General features: G+C 49.8%; 1 protein-coding gene across 1 annotated transcript in view; it reads right to left on the reverse strand.

The window, feature by feature from the left end:
• The window catches only part of LOC311088041 (E3 SUMO-protein ligase RanBP2-like), a 210,478-nt gene that overhangs the window by 28,407 nt on the left and 157,534 nt on the right, over positions 1 to 24,537 (reverse strand). The window lies entirely within an intron of this gene.

A 24,537-nucleotide genomic window follows, 5' to 3' on the forward strand; every position in this document is an offset into this window, starting at 1 on the left:
CACTTTCCATCAGAGTCTGCAAACACACACTCTCCATCAGAGTCTGCAAACACACACTCTCCATCAGAGTCTGCACACACACACTCTCCATCAGAGTCTGCACACACACACTCTCCATCAGAGTCTGCACACACACACACACACTCCATCAGAGTCTGCAAACACACACACTCTCCATCAGAGTCTGCAGACACACACTCTCCATCAGAGTCTGCAAACACACACACACTCTCCATCAGAGTCTGCAAACACACACTCTCCATCAGAGTCTGCAAACACACACACTCTCCATCAGAGTCTGCAAACACACACACACTCTCCATCAGAGTCTGCAAACACACACTCTCCATCAGAGTCTGCACACACACACACACTCTCCATCAGAGTCTGCACACACACACACTCCATCAGAGTCTGCACACACACACACTCTCCATCAGAGTCTACGAACACACACACTCTCTCCATCAGAGTCTGCAAACACACACTCTCCATCAGAGTCTGCACACACACACACACACACACTCTCCATCAGAGTCTGCACACACACACACACTCTCCATCAGAGTCTGCACACACACACACACACACTCCATCAGAGTCTGCAAACACACACACTCTCCATCAGAGTCTACGAACACACACTCTCCATCAGAGTCTGCAAACACACACACTCTCCATCAGAGTCTGCAAACACACACACTCTCCATCAGAGTCTGCAAACACACACACTCTCCATCAGAGTCTGCACACACACACACACACACACACTCCATCAGAGTCTGCAAACACACACTCTCCATCAGAGTCTGCAAACACACACTCTCCATCAGAGTCTGCAAACACACACACTCCATCAGAGTCTGCAAACACACACTCTCTCCATCAGAGTCTGCAAACACACACACTCTCCATCAGAGTCTGCAAACACACACTCTCCATCAGAGTCTGCAGACACACACACTCTCCATCAGAGTCTGCAAACACACACTCTCCATCAGAGTCTGCAAACACACACTCTCCATCAGAGTCTGCAAACACACACTCTCCATCAGAGTCTGCACACACACACACTCTCCATCAGAGTCTGCAAACACACACTCTCCATCAGAGTCTGCAAACACACACTCTCCATCAGAGTCTGCAAACACACACTCTCCATCAGAGTCTGCAAACACACACTCTCCATCAGAGTCTGCTAACACACACTGTCCATCAGAGTCTGCAAACACACACACTCTCCATCAGAGTCTGCACACACACACACACACTCTCCATCAGAGTCTGCACACACACACACACACTCTACATCAGATTCTGCACACACACACTCTCCATCAGAGTCTGCACACACACACTCTCCATCAGAGTCTGCAAACACACACTCTCCATCAGAGTCTGCACACACACACACACACACACACTCTCCATCAGAGTCCGCAAACACACACTCTCTGCAAACACACACTCTCCATCAGATTCTGCACACACACACTCTCCATCAGAGTCTGCACACACACACTCTCCATCAGTCTGCAAACACACACACTCTCCATCAGAGTCTGCAGACACACACTCTCCATCAGTCTGCAAACACACACACTCTCCATCAGAGTCTGCACACACACACACACACTCTCCATCAGAGTCTGCAAACACACACACTCTCCATCAGAGTCTGCACACACACACTCTCCATCAGAGTCTGCACACACACACTCTCCATCAGTCTGCAAACACACACACTCTCCATCAGATTCTGCACACACACACTCTCCATCAGTCTGCAAACACACACACTCTCCATCAGATTCTGCACACACACACTCTCCATCAGAGTCTGCACACACACACTCTCCATCAGTCTGCAAACACACACACTCTCCATCAGAGTCTGCAGACACACACTCTCCATCAGTCTGCAAACACACACACTCTCCATCAGAGTCTGCACACACACACACACACTCTCCATCAGAGTCTGCAAACACACACACTCTCCATCAGAGTCTGCACACACACACTCTCCATCAGAGTCTGCACACACACACTCTCCATCAGTCTGCAAACACACACACTCTCCATCAGAGTCTGCACACACACACTCTCCATCAGTCTGCAAACACACACACACTCCATCAGAGTCTGCACACACACACACACACACACACTCTCCATCAGAGTCTGCAAACACACACACTCTCCATCAGAGTCTGCAAACACACACACTCTCCATCAGAGTCTGCAAACACACACACTCTCCATCAGAGTCTGCAAACACACACTCTCCATCAGAGTCTGCAAACACACACACTCTCCATCAGAGTCTGCAAACACACACTCTCCATCAGAGTCTGCACACACACACACACACTCTCCATCAGAGTCTGCAAACACACACTCTCCATCAGAGTCTGCACACACACACTCTCCATCAGAGTCTGCAAACACACACACTCTCCATCAGAGTCTGCAAACACACACACTCTCCATCAGAGTCTGCAAACACACACTCTCCATCAGAGTCTGCAAACACACACTCTCCATCAGAGTCTGCGAACACACACTCTCCATCAGAGTCTGCACACACACACTCTCCATCAGAGTCTGCAAACACACACTCTCCATCAGAGTCTGCAGACACACACACTCTCCATCAGAGTCTGCAAACACACACTCTCCATCAGAGTCTGCAAACACACACACTCTCCATCAGAGTCTGCAAACACACACACTCTCCATCAGAGTCTGCAAACACACACACTCTCCATCAGAGTCTGCAAACACACACTCTCCATCAGAGTCTGCAAACACACACTCTCCATCAGAGTCTGCAAACACACACTCTCCATCAGAGTCTGCAAACACACACACTCTCCATCAGAGTCTGCACACACACACTCTCCATCAGAGTCTGCAAACACACACTCTCCATCAGAGTCTGCAAACACACACTCTCCATCAGAGTCTGCAAACACACACTCTCCATCAGAGTCTGCAGACACACACTCTCCATCAGTCTGCAAACACACACACTCTCCATCAGAGTCTGCACACACACACACTCTCCATCAGAGTCTGCAAACACACACTCTCCATCAGTCTGCAAACACACACTCTCCATCAGAGTCTGCAGACACACACACACACACTCTCCATCAGAGTCTGCAAACACACACACTCTCCATCAGAGTCTGCAAACACACACACTCTCCATCAGAGTCTGCAAACACACACACTCTCCATCAGAGTCTGCAAACACACACTCTCCATCAGAGTCTGCAAACACACACTCTCCATCAGAGTCTGCGAACACACACTCTCCATCAGAGTCTGCAAACACACACTCTCCATCAGAGTCTGCAAACACACACTCTCCATCAGAGTCTGCGAACACACACTCTCCATCAGAGTCTGCACACACACACTCTCCATCAGAGTCTGCACACACACACTCTCCATCAGAGTCTGCAAACACACACTCTCCATCAGAGTCTGCACACACACACTCTCCATCAGAGTCTGCAAACACACACACACTCTCCGTCAGAGTCTGCACACACACACACACACACTCTCCATCAGAGTCTGCACAAACACAAACACACACTCTCCATCAGAGTCTGCAGACACATACACACACTCTCCATCAGAGTCTGCAAACACACACACTCTCCATCAGAGTCTGCAAACACACACACTCTCCATCAGAGTCTGCAAACACACACACTCTCCATCAGAGTCTGCAAACACACACTCTCCATCAGAGTCTGCAAACACACACTCTCCATCAGAGTCTGCAGACACACACTCTCCATCAGTCTGCAAACACACACACTCTCCATCAGAGTCTGCACACACACACACTCTCCATCAGAGTCTGCAAACACACACTCTCCATCAGTCTGCAAACACACACTCTCCATCAGAGTCTGCAGACACACACACACACACTCTCCATCAGAGTCTGCAAACACACACTCTCCATCAGAGTCTGCAGACACACACACACACACTCTCCATCAGAGTCTGCAAACACACACTCTCCATCAGAGTCTGCAAACACACACTCTCCATCAGTCTGCAAACACACACTCTCCATCAGAGTCTGCAGACACACACACACACACTCTCCATCAGAGTCTGCAGACACACACACACACACTCTCCATCAGAGTCTGCAAACACACACTCTCCATCAGTCTGCAAACACACACTCTCCATCAGAGTCTGCAGACACACACACACACACTCTCCATCAGAGTCTGCACACACACACTCTCCATCAGAGTCTGCAAACACACACACTCTCCATCAGAGTCTGCACACACACACACACACACTCTCCATCAGAGTCTGCAAACACACACTCTCCATCAGAGTCTGCAAACACACACTCTCCACCAGAGTCTGCAGACACACACACTCTCCATCAGAGTCTGCAAACACACACACACACTCTCCATCAGAGTCTGCAAACACACACTCTCCATCAGAGTCTGCAAACACACACTTTCCATCAGAGTCTACACACACACACTCTCCATCAGAGTCTGCAAACACACACACTCTCCATCAGAGTCTGCACACACACACTCTCCATCAGAGTCTGCAAACACACACTCTCTGCAAACACACACTCTCCATCAGAGTCTGCAGACGCACACACTCTCCATCAGAGTCTGCACACACACACACTCTCCATCAGAGTCTGCAAACACACACTCTCCATCAGTCTGCAAACACACACTCTCCATCAGAGTCTGCAGACACACACACACACACTCTCCATCAGAGTCTGCAAACACACACTCTCCATCAGAGTCTGCAGACACACACACACACACTCTCCATCAGAGTCTGCAAACACACACTCTCCATCAGAGTCTGCAAACACACACTCTCCATCAGTCTGCAAACACACACACACACTCTCCATCAGAGTCTGCAAACACACACTCTCCATCAGAGTCTGCAAACACACACTTTCCATCAGAGTCTACACACACACACTCTCCATCAGAGTCTGCAAACACACACACTCTCCATCAGAGTCTGCACACACACACTCTCCATCAGAGTCTGCAAACACACACTCTCTGCAAACACACACTCTCCATCAGAGTCTGCAGACGCACACACTCTCCATCAGAGTCTGCAAACACACACACTCTCCATCAGAGTCTGCACACACACACTCTCCATCAGAGTCTGCAAACACACACACACTCTCCATCAGAGTCTGCAAACACACACTCTCCATCAGAGTCTACAGACACACACACTCTCCATCAGAGTCTGCAGACACACACACTCTCCATCAGAGTCTGCAAACACACACTCTCCATCAGAGTCTGCAAACACACACTCTCTGCAAACACACACTCTCCATCAGAGTCTGCACACACACACTCTCCATCAGAGTCTGCAAACACACACTCTCTGCACACACACACTCTCCATCAGAGTCTGCACACACACACTCTCCAGAGTCTGCAAACACACACTCTCTGCAAACACACACTCTCCATCAGAGTCTGCAAACACACACACTCTCCAGAGTCTGCAAACACACACTCTCTGCAAACACACACTCTCTGCACACACACACTCTCCATCAGTCTGCAAACACACACTCTCCATCAGAGTCTGCACACACACACACTCTCCATCAGAGTCTGCAGACACACACACTCTGCAAACACACACTCTCTGCACACACACACTCTCCATCAGTCTGCAAACACACACTCTCCATCAGAGTCTGCAGACACACACACTCTCCATCAGAGTCTGCACACACACACTCTCCATCAGAGTCTGCAAACACACACTCTCCATCAGAGTCTGCAAACACACACACACACTCTCCATCAGAGTCTGCAAACACACACACACTCTCCATCAGAGTCTGCACACACACACACACACACACACTCTCCATCAGAGTCTGCAAACACACACTCTCCATCAGAGTCTGCACACACACACTCTCCATCAGAGTCTGCAAACACACACACTCTCCATCAGAGTCTGCAAACACACACACACTCTCCATCAGAGTCTGCAAACACACACACACTCTCCATCAGAGTCTGCACACACACACACTCTCCATCAGAGTCTGCAAACACACACTCTCCATCAGAGTCTGCACACACACACTCTCCATCAGAGTCTGCAAACACACACACTCTCCATCAGAGTCTGCAAACACACACACACTCTCCATCAGAGTCTGCAGACACACACACTCTCCATCAGAGTCTGCACACACACACACACACACACACACACACTCCATCAGAGTCTGCACACACACACACTCTCCATCAGAGTCTGCAAACACACACTCTCCATCAGAGTCTGCAAACACACACACACACTCTCCATCAGAGTCTGCACACACACACACACACACACACTCTCCATCAGAGTCTGCAAACACACACACACTCTCCATCAGAGTCTGCACACACACACACTCTCCATCAGAGTCTGCAAACACACACACTCTCCATCAGAGTCTGCACACACACACTCTCCATCAGAGTCTGCACACACACACACTCTCCATCAGAGTCTGCAAACACACACACACTCTCCATCAGAGTCTGCAAACACACACACACTCTCCATCAGAGTCTGCAAACACACACTCTCTGCAAACACACACTCTCCATCAGAGTCTGCACACACACACTCTCCATCAGAGTCTGCACACACACACTCTCCATCAGAGTCTGCACACACACACACTCCATCAGAGTCTGCAGACACACACTCTCCATCAGTCTGCAAACACACACACTCTCCATCAGAGTCTGCACACACACACACACACACTCTCCATCAGAGTCTGCAAACACACACTCTCTGCAAACACACACTCTCCATCAGATTCTGCACACACACACTCTCCATCAGAGTCTGCAAACACACACTCTCCATCAGAGTCTGCACACACACACTCTCCATCAGAGTCTGCACACACACACACTCCATCAGAGTCTGCAGACACACACTCTCCATCAGTCTGCAAACACACACACTCTCCATTAGAGTCTGCACACACACACACACTCTCCATCAGAGTCTGCAAACACACACTCTCTGCAAACACACACTCTCCATCAGATTCTGCACACACACACTCTCCATCAGAGTCTGCAAACACACACTCTCCATCAGAGTCTGCAAACACACACACTCTCCATCAGAGTCTGCACACACACACTCTCCATCAGTCTGCAAACACACACACTCTCCATCAGAGTCTGCACACACACACACACACTCTCCATCAGAGTCTGCACACACACACACACACTCTACATCAGATTCTGCACACACACACTCTCCATCAGAGTCTGCACACACACACTCTCCATCAGAGTCTGCAAACACACACTCTCCATCAGAGTCTGCACACACACACACACACACACACTCTCCATCAGAGTCCGCAAACACACACTCTCTGCAAACACACACTCTCCATCAGATTCTGCACACACACACTCTCCATCAGAGTCTGCACACACACACTCTCCATCAGTCTGCAAACACACACACTCTCCATCAGAGTCTGCAGACACACACTCTCCATCAGTCTGCAAACACACACACTCTCCATCAGAGTCTGCACACACACACACACACTCTCCATCAGAGTCTGCAAACACACACACTCTCCATCAGAGTCTGCACACACACACTCTCCATCAGAGTCTGCACACACACACTCTCCATCAGTCTGCAAACACACACACTCTCCATCAGATTCTGCACACACACACTCTCCATCAGAGTCTGCACACACACACTCTCCATCAGTCTGCAAACACACACACTCTCCATCAGAGTCTGCACACACACACTCTCCATCAGTCTGCAAACACACACACACTCCATCAGAGTCTGCACACACACACACACACTCTCCATCAGAGTCTGCAAACACACACACTCTCCATCAGAGTCTGCACACACACACACACACACTCTCCATCAGATTCTGCAAACACACACTCTCCATCAGAGTCTGCAAACACACACTCTCCATCAGAGTCTGCACACACACACTCTCCATCAGAGTCTGCAAACACACACTCTCCATCAGAGTCTACACACACACACTCTCCATCAGAGTCTGCAAACACACACACACACTATCCATCAGAGTCTGCAAACACACACACACACTATCCATCAGAGTCTGCAGACACACACACACACTCTCCATCAGAGTCTGCACACACACACACACACACACTCTCCATCAGAGTCTGCACACACACACACACACTCTCCATCAGAGTCTGCACACACACACACACACTTTCCATCAGAGTCTGCAAACACACACTCTCCATCAGAGTCTGCAAACACACACTCTCCATCAGAGTCTGCACACACACACTCTCCATCAGAGTCTGCACACACACACTCTCCATCAGAGTCTGCACACACACACACACACTCCATCAGAGTCTGCAAACACACACACTCTCCATCAGAGTCTGCAGACACACACTCTCCATCAGAGTCTGCAAACACACACACACTCTCCATCAGAGTCTGCAAACACACACTCTCCATCAGAGTCTGCAAACACACACACTCTCCATCAGAGTCTGCAAACACACACACACTCTCCATCAGAGTCTGCAAACACACACTCTCCATCAGAGTCTGCACACACACACACACTCTCCATCAGAGTCTGCACACACACACACTCCATCAGAGTCTGCACACACACACACTCTCCATCAGAGTCTACGAACACACACACTCTCTCCATCAGAGTCTGCAAACACACACTCTCCATCAGAGTCTGCACACACACACACACACACACTCTCCATCAGAGTCTGCACACACACACACACTCTCCATCAGAGTCTGCACACACACACACACACACTCCATCAGAGTCTGCAAACACACACACTCTCCATCAGAGTCTACGAACACACACTCTCCATCAGAGTCTGCAAACACACACACTCTCCATCAGAGTCTGCAAACACACACACTCTCCATCAGAGTCTGCAAACACACACACTCTCCATCAGAGTCTGCACACACACACACACACACACACTCCATCAGAGTCTGCAAACACACACTCTCCATCAGAGTCTGCAAACACACACTCTCCATCAGAGTCTGCAAACACACACACTCCATCAGAGTCTGCAAACACACACTCTCTCCATCAGAGTCTGCAAACACACACACTCTCCATCAGAGTCTGCAAACACACACTCTCCATCAGAGTCTGCAGACACACACACTCTCCATCAGAGTCTGCAAACACACACTCTCCATCAGAGTCTGCAAACACACACTCTCCATCAGAGTCTGCAAACACACACTCTCCATCAGAGTCTGCACACACACACACTCTCCATCAGAGTCTGCAAACACACACTCTCCATCAGAGTCTGCAAACACACACTCTCCATCAGAGTCTGCAAACACACACTCTCCATCAGAGTCTGCAAACACACACTCTCCATCAGAGTCTGCTAACACACACTGTCCATCAGAGTCTGCAAACACACACACTCTCCATCAGAGTCTGCACACACACACACACACTCTCCATCAGAGTCTGCACACACACACACACACTCTACATCAGATTCTGCACACACACACTCTCCATCAGAGTCTGCACACACACACTCTCCATCAGAGTCTGCAAACACACACTCTCCATCAGAGTCTGCACACACACACACACACACACACTCTCCATCAGAGTCCGCAAACACACACTCTCTGCAAACACACACTCTCCATCAGATTCTGCACACACACACTCTCCATCAGAGTCTGCACACACACACTCTCCATCAGTCTGCAAACACACACACTCTCCATCAGAGTCTGCAGACACACACTCTCCATCAGTCTGCAAACACACACACTCTCCATCAGAGTCTGCACACACACACACACACTCTCCATCAGAGTCTGCAAACACACACACTCTCCATCAGAGTCTGCACACACACACTCTCCATCAGAGTCTGCACACACACACTCTCCATCAGTCTGCAAACACACACACTCTCCATCAGATTCTGCACACACACACTCTCCATCAGTCTGCAAACACACACACTCTCCATCAGATTCTGCACACACACACTCTCCATCAGAGTCTGCACACACACACTCTCCATCAGTCTGCAAACACACACACTCTCCATCAGAGTCTGCAGACACACACTCTCCATCAGTCTGCAAACACACACACTCTCCATCAGAGTCTGCACACACACACACACACTCTCCATCAGAGTCTGCAAACACACACACTCTCCATCAGAGTCTGCACACACACACTCTCCATCAGAGTCTGCACACACACACTCTCCATCAGTCTGCAAACACACACACTCTCCATCAGAGTCTGCACACACACACTCTCCATCAGTCTGCAAACACACACACACTCCATCAGAGTCTGCACACACACACACACACACACACTCTCCATCAGAGTCTGCAAACACACACACTCTCCATCAGAGTCTGCACACACACACACACACACTCTCCATCAGATTCTGCAAACACACACTCTCCATCAGAGTCTGCAAACACACACTCTCCATCAGAGTCTGCACACACACACTCTCCATCAGAGTCTGCAAACACACACTCTCCATCAGAGTCTACACACACACACTCTCCATCAGAGTCTGCAAACACACACACACACTATCCATCAGAGTCTGCAGACACACACACACACTCTCCATCAGAGTCTGCACACACACACACACACACACTCTCCATCAGAGTCTGCACACACACACACACACTCTCCATCAGAGTCTGCACACACACACACACACTTTCCATCAGAGTCTGCAAACACACACTCTCCATCAGAGTCTGCAAACACACACTCTCCATCAGAGTCTGCACACACACACTCTCCATCAGAGTCTGCACACACACACTCTCCATCAGAGTCTGCACACACACACACACACTCCATCAGAGTCTGCAAACACACACACTCTCCATCAGAGTCTGCAGACACACACTCTCCATCAGAGTCTGCAAACACACACACACTCTCCATCAGAGTCTGCAAACACACACTCTCCATCAGAGTCTGCAAACACACACACTCTCCATCAGAGTCTGCAAACACACACACACTCTCCATCAGAGTCTGCAAACACACACTCTCCATCAGAGTCTGCACACACACACACACTCTCCATCAGAGTCTGCACACACACACACTCCATCAGAGTCTGCACACACACACACTCTCCATCAGAGTCTACGAACACACACACTCTCTCCATCAGAGTCTGCAAACACACACTCTCCATCAGAGTCTGCACACACACACACACACACACTCTCCATCAGAGTCTGCACACACACACACACTCTCCATCAGAGTCTGCACACACACACACTCCATCAGAGTCTGCAAACACACACACTCTCCATCAGAGTCTACGAACACACACTCTCCATCAGAGTCTGCAAACACACACACTCTCCATCAGAGTCTGCACACACACACACACACACACTCCATCAGAGTCTGCAAACACACACACTCTCCATCAGAGTCTGCACACACACACACACACACACACTCCATCAGAGTCTGCAAACACACACTCTCTCCATCAGAGTCTGCAAACACACACACTCTCCATCAGAGTCTGCAAACACACACTCTCCATCAGAGTCTGCAGACACACACACTCTCCATCAGAGTCTGCAAACACACACTCTCCATCAGAGTCTGCAAACACACACTCTCCATCAGAGTCTGCAAACACACACTCTCCATCAGAGTCTGCACACACACACACTCTCCATCAGAGTCTGCAAACACACACTCTCCATCAGAGTCTGCAAACACACACTCTCCATCAGAGTCTGCAAACACACACTCTCCATCAGAGTCTGCAAACACACACTCTCCATCAGAGTCTGCTAACACACACTGTCCATCAGAGTCTGCAAACACACACACTCCATCAGAGTCTGCACACACACACACACTCCATCAGAGTCTGCACACACACACACTCTCCATCAGAGTCTGCACACACACACACTCTCCATCAGAGTCTGCAAACACACACTCTCCATCAGAGTCTGCACACACACACACACACTCTCCATCAGAGTCTGCAAACACACACTGTCCATCAGAGTCTGCACACACACACACACTCCATCAGAGTCTGCACACACACACACTCTCCATCAGAGTCTGCAAACACACACTCTCCATCAGAGTCTGCACACACACACACACACTCTCCATCAGAGTCTGCAAACACACACACTCCATCAGAGTCTGCACACACACACACACTCCATCAGAGTCTGCAAACACACACACTCTCCATCAGAGTCTGCAAACACACACTCTCCATCAGAGTCTGCACACACACACACACACACTCTCCATCAGAGTCTGCAAACACACACTCTCCATCAGAGTCTACACACACACACACACACTCTCCATCAGAGTCTGCAAACACACACTGTCCATCAGAGTCTGCACACACACTCTCCATCAGAGTCTGCAAACACACACTCTCCATCAGAGTCTGCACACACACACACACACTCTCCATCAGAGTCTGCAAACACACACTCTCCATCAGAGTCTGCACACACACACTCTCCAACAGAGTCTGCACACACACACTCTCCATACACACACTCTCCATCAGAGTCTGCAAACACACACACTCTCCATCAGAGTCTGCAAACACACACACTCTCCATCAGAGTCTGCAGACACACACTCTCCAACAGAGTCTGCACACACACACTCTCCATCAGAGTCTGCACACACACACTCTCCATCAGAGTCTGCAAACACACACTCTCCATCAGAGTCTGCACACACACACTCTCCATCAGAGTCTGCAAACACACACACACTCTCCATCAGAGTCTGCAAACACACACACACTCTCCATCAGAGTCTGCACACACACACACACTCCATCAGAGTCTGCAAAAACACACACTCTCCATCAGAGTCTGCAGACACACACACACACACTCTCCATCAGAGTCTGCACACACACACTCTCCATCAGAGTCTGCACACACACACTCTCCATCAGAGTCTGCACACACACACTCTCCATCAGAGTCTGCACACACACACTCTCCATCAGAGTCTGCAAACACACACACACTCTCCATCAGAGTCTGCACACACACACACACTCTCCATCAGAGTCTGCACACACACACTCTCCATCAGAGTCTGCACACACACACTCTCCATCAGAGTCTGCACACACACACTCTCCATCAGAGTCTGCACACACACACTCTCCATCAGAGTCTGCAGACACACACACTCTCCAGAGTCTGCAAACACACACTCTCCATCAGAGTCTGCAAACACACACTCTCCATCAGAGTCTGCAAACACACACTCTCCATCAGAGTCTGCGAACACACACTCTCCATCAGAGTCTGCGAACACACACTCTCCATCAGAGTCTGCAAACACACACTGTCCATCAGAGTCTGCAAACACACACTCTCCATCAGAGTCTGCAAACACACACTGTCCATCAGAGTCTGCAAACACACACTCTCCATCAGAGTCTGCAAACACACACTGTCCATCAGAGTCTGCAAACACACACTCTCCATCAGAGTCTGCAAACACACACTGTCCATCAGAGTCTGCAAACACACACTCTCCATCAGAGTCTGCACACACACACTCTCCATCAGAGTCTGCACACACACACTCTCCATCAGAGTCTGCAAACACACACTCTCCATCAGAGTCTGCAAACACACACTCTCCATCAGAGTCTGCACACACACACTCTCCAACAGAGTCTGCACACACACACTCTCCATCAGAGTCTGCACACACACACTCTCCATCAGAGTCTGCAAACACACACACTCTCCATCAGAGTCTGCACACACACACTCTCCATCAGAGTCTGCAAACACACACACTCTCCATCAGAGTCTGCACACACACACTCTCCATCAGAGTCTGCAAACACACACTCTCCATCAGAGTCTGCACACACACACTCTCCATCAGAGTCTGCAAACACACACTCTCCATCAGAGTCTGCACACACACACTCTCCAACAGAGTCTGCACACACACACTCTCCATCAGAGTCTGCACACACACACTCTCCAACAGAGTCTGCACACACACACTCTCCATCAGAGTCTGCACACACACACTCTCCATCAGAGTCTGCAAACACACACACTCTCCATCAGAGTCTGCAAACACACACACTCTCCATCAGAGTCTGCACACACACACACTCTCCATCAGAGTCTACGAACACACACACACTCCATCAGAGTCTGCAAAAACACACACTCTCCATCAGAGTCTGCACACACACACTCTCCATCAGAGTCTGCACACACACACTCTCCATCAGAGTCTGCACACACACACTCTCCATCAGAGTCTGCACACACACACTCTCCATCAGAGTCTGCAAACACACACACACTCTCCATCAGAGTCTGCAAACACACACACACTCTCCATCAGAGTCTGCACACACACACACACTCCATCAGAGTCTGCAAAAACACACACTCTCCATCAGAGTCTGCAGACACACACACACACACTCTCCATCAGAGTCTGCACACACACACTCTCCATCAGAGTCTGCACACACACACTCTCCATCAGAGTCTGCACACACACACTCTCCATCAGAGTCTGCACACACACACTCTCCATCAGAGTCTGCACACACACACTCTCCATCAGAGTCTGCACACACACACTCTCCATCAGAGTCTGCAAACACACACACACTCTCCATCAGAGTCTGCACACACACACACACTCTCCATCAGAGTCTGCACACACACACTCTCCATCAGAGTCTGCACACACACACTCTCCATCAGAGTCTGCACACACACACTCTCCATCAGAGTCTGCACACACACACACACTCTCCATCAGAGTCTGCACACACACACACACTCTCCATCAGAGTCTGCACACACACACTCTCCATCAGAGTCTGCACACACACACTCTCCATCAGAGTCTGCAAACACACACTGTCCATCAGAGTCTGCAAACACACACTCTCCATCAGAGTCTGCACACACACACTCTCCATCAGAGTCTGCACACACACACTCTCCAACAGAGTCTGCAAAAACACACACTCTCCATCAGAGTCTGCAGACACACACACACACACTCACACACACTCTCCATCAGAGTCTGCACACACACACTCTCCATCAGAGTCTGCACACACACACTCTCCATCAGAGTCTGCACACACACACTCTCCATCAGAGTCTGCAAACACACACTCTCCATCAGAGTCTGCACACACACACACTCTCCATCAGAGTCTGCAAACACACACTCTCCATCAGAGTCTGCACACACACACTCTCCATCAGAGTCTGCAAACACACACTCTCCATCAGAGTCTGCACACACACACTCTCCATCAGAGTCTGCAAACACACACACTCTCCATCAGAGTCTGCACACACACACACTCTCCATCAGAGTCTGCACACACACACTCTCCATCAGAGTCTGCACACACACACTCTCCATCAGAGTCTGCAAACACACACACACTCTCCATCAGAGTCTGCACACACACACTCTCCATCAGAGTCTGCACACACACACTCTCCATCAGAGTCTGCACACACACACTCTCCATCAGAGTCTGCAAACACACACTCTCCATCAGAGTCTACACACACACACACACACTCTCCATCAGAGTCTGCAAACACACACTCTCCATCAGAGTCTGCACACACACACACACACTGTCCATCAGAGTCTGCAAACACACACTCTCCATCAGAGTCTGCACACACACACACACACTCTCCATCAGAGTCTGCAAACACACACTGTCCATCAGAGTCTGCAAACACACACTCTCCATCAGAGTCTGCAAACACACACTCTCCATCAGAGTCTGCACACACACACACACTCTCCATCAGAGTCTGCAAACACACACTGTCCATCAGAGTCTGCAAACACACACTCTCCATCAGAGTCTGCACACACACACTCTCCATCAGAGTCTGCAAACACACACACTCTCCATCAGAGTCTGCACACACACACACACACTCTCCAGAGTCTGCAAACACACACTCTCCATCAGAGTCTGCAAACACACACTCTCCATCAGAGTCTGCAAACACACACTCTCCATCAGAGTCTGCAAACACACACTCTCCATCAGAGTCTGCGAACACACACTCTCCATCAGAGTCTGCACACACACACTCTCCATCAGAGTCTGCAAACACACACTCTCCATCAGAGTCTGCACACACACTGTCCATCAGAGTCTGCAAACACACACTCTCCATCAGAGTCTGCACACACACACTCTCCATCAGAGTCTGCAAACACACACTCTCCATCAGAGTCTGCACACACACACTCTCCATCAGAGTCTGCACACACACACTCTCCATCAGAGTCTGCAAACACACACTCTCCATCAGAGTCTGCACACACACACTCTCCAACAGAGTCTGCACACACACACTCTCCATCAGAGTCTGCACACACACACTCTCCATCAGAGTCTGCACACACACACTCTCCATCAGAGTCTGCACACACACACTCTCCATCAGAGTCTGCACACACACACTCTCCATCAGAGTCTGCACACACACACTCTCCATCAGAGTCTGCAGACACACACACTCTCCAGAGTCTGCAAATACACACTCTCCATCAGAGTCTGCAAACACACACTCTCCATCAGAGTCTGCAAACACACACTCTCCATCAGAGTCTGCAAACACACACTCTCCATCAGAGTCTGCGAACACACACTCTCCATCAGAGTCTGCGAACACACACTGTCCATCAGAGTCTGCAAACACACACTCTCCATCAGAGTCTGCAAACACACACTGTCCATCAGAGTCTGCAAACACACACTCTCCATCAGAGTCTGCACACACACTGTCCATCAGAGTCTGCAAACACACACTCTCCATCAGAGTCTGCAAACACACACTGTCCATCAGAGTCTGCAAACACACACTCTCCATCAGAGTCTGCACACACACACTCTCCATCAGAGTCTGCACACACACACTCTCCATCAGAGTCTGCAAACACACACTCTCCATCAGAGTCTGCAAACACACACTCTCCATCAGAGTCTGCACACACACACTCTCCAACAGAGTCTGCACACACACACTCTCCATCAGAGTCTGCACACACACACTCTCCATCAGAGTCTGCAAACACACACACTCTCCATCAGAGTCTGCACACACACACTCTCCATCAGAGTCTGCAAACACACACACTCTCCATCAGAGTCTGCACACACACACTCTCCATCAGAGTCTGCAAACACACACTCTCCATCAGAGTCTGCACACACACACTCTCCATCAGAGTCTGCAAACACACACTCTCCATCAGAGTCTGCACACACACACTCTCCAACAGAGTCTGCACACACACACTCTCCATCAGAGTCTGCACACACACACTCTCCAACAGAGTCTGCACACACACACTCTCCATCAGAGTCTGCAAACACACACACTCTCCATCAGAGTCTGCAAACACACACACTCTCCATCAGAGTCTGCACACACACACTCTCCATCAGAGTCTGCACACACACACTCTCCATCAGAGTCTGCAAACACACACTCTCCATCAGAGTCTGCACACACACACTCTCCATCAGAGTCTGCAAACACACACACACTCTCCATCAGAGTCTGCAAACACACACACACTCTCCATCAGAGTCTGCACACACACACACACTCCATCAGAGTCTGCAAAAACACACACTCTCCATCAGAGTCTGCAGACACACACACACACACTCTCCATCAGAGTCTGCACACACACACTCTCCATCAGAGTCTGCACACACACACTCTCCATCAGAGTCTGCACACACACACTCTCCATCAGAGTCTGCACACACACACTCTCCATCAGAGTCTGCACACACACACTCTCCATCAGAGTCTGCACACACACACTCTCCATCAGAGTCTGCAAACACACACACACTCTCCATCAGAGTCTGCACACACACACACACTCTCCATCAGAGTCTGCACACACACACTCTCCATCAGAGTCTGCACACACACACTCTCCATCAGAGTCTGCACACACACACTCTCCATCAGAGTCTGCACACACACACTCTCCATCAGAGTCTGCACACACACACTCTCCATCAGAGTCTGCAGACACACACACTCTCCAGAGTCTGCAAACACACACTCTCCATCAGAGTCTGCAAACACACACTCTCCATCAGAGTCTGCAAACACACACTCTCCATCAGAGTCTGCAAACACACACTCTCCATCAGAGTCTGCGAACACACACTCTCCATCAGAGTCTGCGAACACACACTGTCCATCAGAGTCTGCAAACACACACTCTCCATCAGAGTCTGCAAACACACACTGTCCATCAGAGTCTGCAAACACACACTCTCCATCAGAGTCTGCACACACACTGTCCATCAGAGTCTGCAAACACACACTCTCCATCAGAGTCTGCAAACACACACTGTCCATCAGAGTCTGCAAACACACACTCTCCATCAGAGTCTGCACACACACACTCTCCATCAGAGTCTGCACACACACACTCTCCATCAGAGTCTGCAAACACACACTCTCCATCAGAGTCTGCAAACACACACTCTCCATCAGAGTCTGCACACACACACTCTCCATCAGAGTCTGCAAACACACACACACTCTCCATCAGAGTCTGCAAACACACACACACTCTCCATCAGAGTCTGCACACACACACACACTCCATCAGAGTCTGCAAAAACACACACTCTCCATCAGAGTCTGCAGACACACACACACACACTCTCCATCAGAGTCTGCACACACACACTCTCCATCAGAGTCTGCACACACACACTCTCCATCAGAGTCTGCACACACACACTCTCCATCAGAGTCTGCACACACACACTCTCCATCAGAGTCTGCAAACACACACACACTCTCCATCAGAGTCTGCACACACACACACACTCTCCATCAGAGTCTGCACACACACACTCTCCATCAGAGTCTGCACACACACACTCTCCATCAGAGTCTGCACACACACACTCTCCATCAGAGTCTGCACACACACACTCTCCATCAGAGTCTGCACACACACACTCTCCATCAGAGTCTGCAAACACACACTGTCCATCAGAGTCTGCAAACACACACTCTCCATCAGAGTCTGCACACACACACTCTCCATCAGAGTCTGCACACACACACTCTCCAACAGAGTCTGCAAAAACACACACTCTCCATCAGAGTCTGCAGACACACACACACACACTCACACACACTCTCCATCAGAGTCTGCACACACACACTCTCCATCAGAGTCTGCACACACACACTCTCCATCAGAGTCTGCACACACACACTCTCCATCAGAGTCTGCAAACACACACTCTCCATCAGAGTCTGCACACACACACACTCTCCATCAGAGTCTGCAAACACACACTCTCCATCAGAGTCTGCACACACACACTCTCCATCAGAGTCTGCACACACACACTCTCCATCAGAGTCTGCAAACACACACTCTCCATCAGAGTCTGCACACACACACTCTCCATCAGAGTCTGCAAACACACACACTCTCCATCAGAGTCTGCACACACACACACTCTCCATCAGAGTCTGCACACACACACTCTCCATCAGAGTCTGCACACACACACTCTCCATCAGAGTCTGCAAACACACACACACTCTCCATCAGAGTCTGCACACACACACTCTCCATCAGAGTCTGCACACACACACTCTCCATCAGAGTCTGCACACACACACTCTCCATCAGAGTCTGCAAACACACACTCTCCATCAGAGTCTGCACACACACACTCTCCATCAGAGTCTGCACACACACACTCTCCATCAGAGTCTGCAAACACACACACACTCTCCATCAGAGTCTGCACACACACACTCTCCATCAGAGTCTGCAAACACACACACACTCTCCATCAGAGTCTGCAAACACACACTCTCCATCAGAGTCTGCACACACACACTCTCCATCAGAGTCTGCACACACACACTCTCCATCAGAGTCTGCACACACACACTCTCCATCAGAGTCTGCAAACACACACACACTCTCCATCAGAGTCTGCAAATACACACTCTCCATCAGAGTCTGCAAACACACACTCTCCATCAGAGTCTGCAAATACACACTCTCCATCAGAGTCTGCAAACACACACTCTCCATCAGAGTCTGCACACACACACTCTCCATCAGAGTCTGCACACACACACTCTCCATCAGAGTCTGCAAACACACACACACTCTCCATCAGAGTCTGCACACACACACTCTCCATCAGAGTCTGCAAACACACACTCTCCATCAGAGTCTGCAAACACACACACACTCTCCATCAGAGTCTGCAGACACACACTCTCCATCAGAGTCTGCACACACACACACTCTCCGTCAGAGTCTGCAAACACACACTCTCCATCAGAGTCTGCAGACACACACACTCTCCATCAGAGTCTGCACACACACACTCTCCATCAGAGTCTGCAAACACACACTCTCCATCAGAGTCTGCAAACACACACTCTCCATCAGAGTCTGCAAACACACACACTCTCCATCAGAGTCTGCACACACACACTCTCCATCAGAGTCTGCAAACACACACTCTCCATCAGAGTCTGCAAACACACACACACTCTCCATCAGAGTCTGCAAACACACACTCTCCATCAGAGTCTGCAAACACACACACACTCTCCATCAGAGTCTGCACACACACACTCTCCATCAGAGTCTGCAAACACACACACTCCATCAGAGTCTGCAAACACACACTCTCCATCAGAGTCTGCAGACACACACACTCTCCATCAGAGTCTGCAAACACACACACTCCATCAGAGTCTGAACACACACACTCTCCATCAGAGTCTGCACACACACACTCTCCATCAGTCTGTAAACACACACACTCTCCATCAGAGTCTGCACACACACACACACACACTCTCCATCAGAGTCTGCAAACACACACTCTCTGCAAACACACACTCTCCATCAGAGTCTGCAAACACACACTCTCCATCAGAGTCTGCAAACACACACTCTCCATCAGAGTCTGCAAACACACACTGTCCATCAGAGTCTGCACACACACACACACACTCTCCATCAGAGTCTGCAAACACACACTGTCCATCAGAGTCTGCAAACACACACTCTCCATCAGAGTCTGCACACACACACACACACTCTCCAGAGTCTGCAAACACACACTCTCCATCAGAGTCTGCAAACACACACTCTCCATCAGAGTCTGCACACACACACACACACTCTCCAGAGTCTGCAAACACACACTCTCCATCAGAGTCTGCAAACACACACTCTCCATCAGAGTCTGCGAACACACACTCTCCATCAGAGTCTGCACACACACACTCTCCATCAGAGTCTGCAAAAACACACACACTCTCCATCAGTCTCTGCACACACACACTCTCCATCAGAGTCTGCAGACACACACACACACACTCTCCATCAGAGTCTGCACACACACACTCTCCATCAGAGTCTGCAGACACACACACACACACTCTCCATCAGAGTCTGCACACACACACTCTCCAACAGAGTCTGCAAAAACACACACTCTCCATCAGAGTCTGCAGACACACACACACACACACTCTCCATCAGAGTCTGCACACACACACTCTCCATCAGAGTCTGCAGACACACACACACACACTCTCCATCAGAGTCTGCACACACACACTCTCCAACAGAGTCTGCAAAAACACACACTCTCCATCAGAGTCTGCACACACACACTCTCCATCAGAGTCTGCAAACACACACTCTCCATCAGAGTCTGCAAACACACACACTCTCCATCAGAGTCTGCAAACACACACACTCTCCATCAGAGTCTGCAAACACACACTCTCCATCAGAGTCTGCACACACACGCTCTCCATCAGAGTCTGCAAACACACACTCTCCATCAGTCTGCAAACACACACTCTCCATCAGAGTCTGCACACACACACACACTCTCCATCAGAGTCTGCAGACACACACACTCTCCATCAGAGTCTGCACACACACACACTCTCCATCAGAGTCTGCACACACACACACTCTCCATCAGAGTCTGCAAACACACACTCTCCATCAGAGTCTGCAAACACACACTCTCCATCAGAGTCTGCAAACACACACTCTCCATCAGAGTCTGCACACACACACTCTCCATCAGAGTCTGCAAACACACACTCTCCATCAGAGTCTGCACACACACACTCTCCATCAGAGTCTGCAGACACACACACTCTCCATCAGAGTCTGCACACACACACTCTCCATCAGTGTCTGCACACACACACTCTCCATCAGAGTCTGCAGACACACACACTCTCCATCAGAGTCTGCAAACACACACTCTCCATCAGAGTCTGCAAACACACACTCTCCATCAGAGTCTGCAAACACACACTCTCCATCAGAGTCTGCAGACACACACACTCTCCATCAGAGTCTGCAGACACACACACTCTCCATCAGAGTCTGCAGACACACACACTCTCCATCAGAGTCTGCAAACACACACACTCTCCATCAGAGTCTGCAAACACACACTCTCCAGAGTCTGCAAACACACACTCTCTGCAAACACACACTCTCCATCAGAGTCTGCAAACACACACACTCTCCATCAGAGTCTGCACACACACACACACACACACTCTCCATCAGAGTCTGCAAACACACACTCTCCATCAGAGTCTGCAAACACACACTCTCCATCAGAGTCTGCAAACACACACTCTCCATCAGAGTCTGCACACACACACTCTCCATCAGAGTCTGCAAACACACACTCTCCATCAGAGTCTGCACACACACACTCTCCATCAGAGTCTGCAGACACACACACTCTCCATCAGAGTCTGCAAACACACACTCTCCATCAGAGTCTGCAAACACACACTCTCCATCAGAGTCTGCAGACACACACACACTCTCCATCAGAGTCTGCACACACACACTCTCCATCAGAGTCTGCACACACACACTCTCCATCAGAGTCTGCACACACACACTCTCCATCAGAGTCTGCAAACACACACTCTCCATCAGAGTCTGCACACACACACTCTCCATCAGAGTCTGCAAACACACACACTCTCCATCAGAGTCTGCAAACACACACACTCTCCATCAGAGTCTGCAAACACACACTCTCCATCAGAGTCTGCACACACACGCTCTCCATCAGAGTCTGCAAACACACACTCTCCATCAGTCTGCAAACACACACTCTCCATCAGAGTCTGCACACACACACACTCTCCATCAGAGTCTGCAGACACACACACTCTCCATCAGAGTCTGCACACACACACACTCTCCATCAGAGTCTGCACACACACACACTCTCCATCAGAGTCTGCAAACACACACTCTCCATCAGAGTCTGCAAACACACACTCTCCATCAGAGTCTGCAAACACACACTCTCCATCAGAGTCTGCAAACACACACTCTCCATCAGAGTCTGCACACACACACTCTCCATCAGAGTCTGCACACACACACTCTCCATCAGAGTCTGCAAACACACACACACTCTCCATCAGAGTCTGCAAACACACACTCTCCATCAGAGTCTGCACACACACACTCTCCATCAGAGTCTGCAGACACACACACTCTCCATCAGAGTCTGCAGACACACACAGTCTCCATCAGAGTCTGCAAACACACAGTCTCCATCAGAGTCTGCACACACACACTCTCCATCAGAGTCTGCAGACACACACACTCTCCATCAGAGTCTGCACACACACACTCTCCATCAGTGTCTGCACACACACACTCTCCATCAGAGTCTGCAGACACACACACTCTCCATCAGAGTCTGCAAACACACACTCTCCATCAGAGTCTGCAAACACACACTCTCCATCAGAGTCTGCAGACACACACACTCTCCATCAGAGTCTGCAGACACACACACTCTCCATCAGAGTCTGCAGACACACACACTCTCCATCAGAGTCTGCAAACACACACACTCTCCATCAGAGTCTGCAAACACACACTCTCCAGAGTCTGCAAACACACACTCTCTGCAAACACACACTCTCCATCAGAGTCTGCAAACACACACACTCTCCATCAGAGTCTGCACACACACACACACACACACTCTCCATCAGAGTCTGCAAACACACACTCTCCATCAGAGTCTGCAAACACACACTCTCCATCAGAGTCTGCAAACACACACTCTCCATCAGAGTCTGCACACACACACTCTCCATCAGAGTCTGCAAACACACACTCTCCATCAGAGTCTGCAGACACACACACTCTCCATCAGAGTCTGCAAACACACACTCTCCATC

The sequence above is a fragment of the Abramis brama genome (assembly GCF_963993115.1).
Source record: "Abramis brama genome assembly, chromosome: 8".
In the NCBI taxonomy this organism is placed as follows: Eukaryota; Metazoa; Chordata; class Actinopteri; order Cypriniformes; family Leuciscidae; genus Abramis; species Abramis brama.